Below are 364 nucleotides of genomic sequence, written 5' to 3'. Positions count from 1 at the left end.
ATCCGCTCATCACAACACCAAACTTAAATTGTTGCTTGTCCCCAAGCAACTGAAAATCAATTAGGATAAAAAGAAGAGAATATACTATAAATTTCAAAATATCAATGAATATTAATTCTAATTAGATGAGCAGGACTTTTAGCTTTTTGCTTCTGAACAGTTTTGGCATCTCACTTTTTCCCTTGAAATTTAGAATGATTGGCTTCTCTAGGAACTTAGAATTTCGGATAATGTTATTGATTCTCCTAGTTAAGTATGTTGATTCTTGAACATAGCTACTTTTATGAGTCTTGGCCGTGGCCCTAAGCACTTTGTTTTCCAGTATTACCACTGGATACATAAATGCCACAGACACATGACTGGG

This window comes from Arachis duranensis, chromosome 4 (genome assembly GCF_000817695.3).
Source record: "Arachis duranensis cultivar V14167 chromosome 4, aradu.V14167.gnm2.J7QH, whole genome shotgun sequence".
In the NCBI taxonomy this organism is placed as follows: Eukaryota; Viridiplantae; Streptophyta; class Magnoliopsida; order Fabales; family Fabaceae; genus Arachis; species Arachis duranensis.
This window is presented reverse-complemented; position numbering follows the sequence as displayed.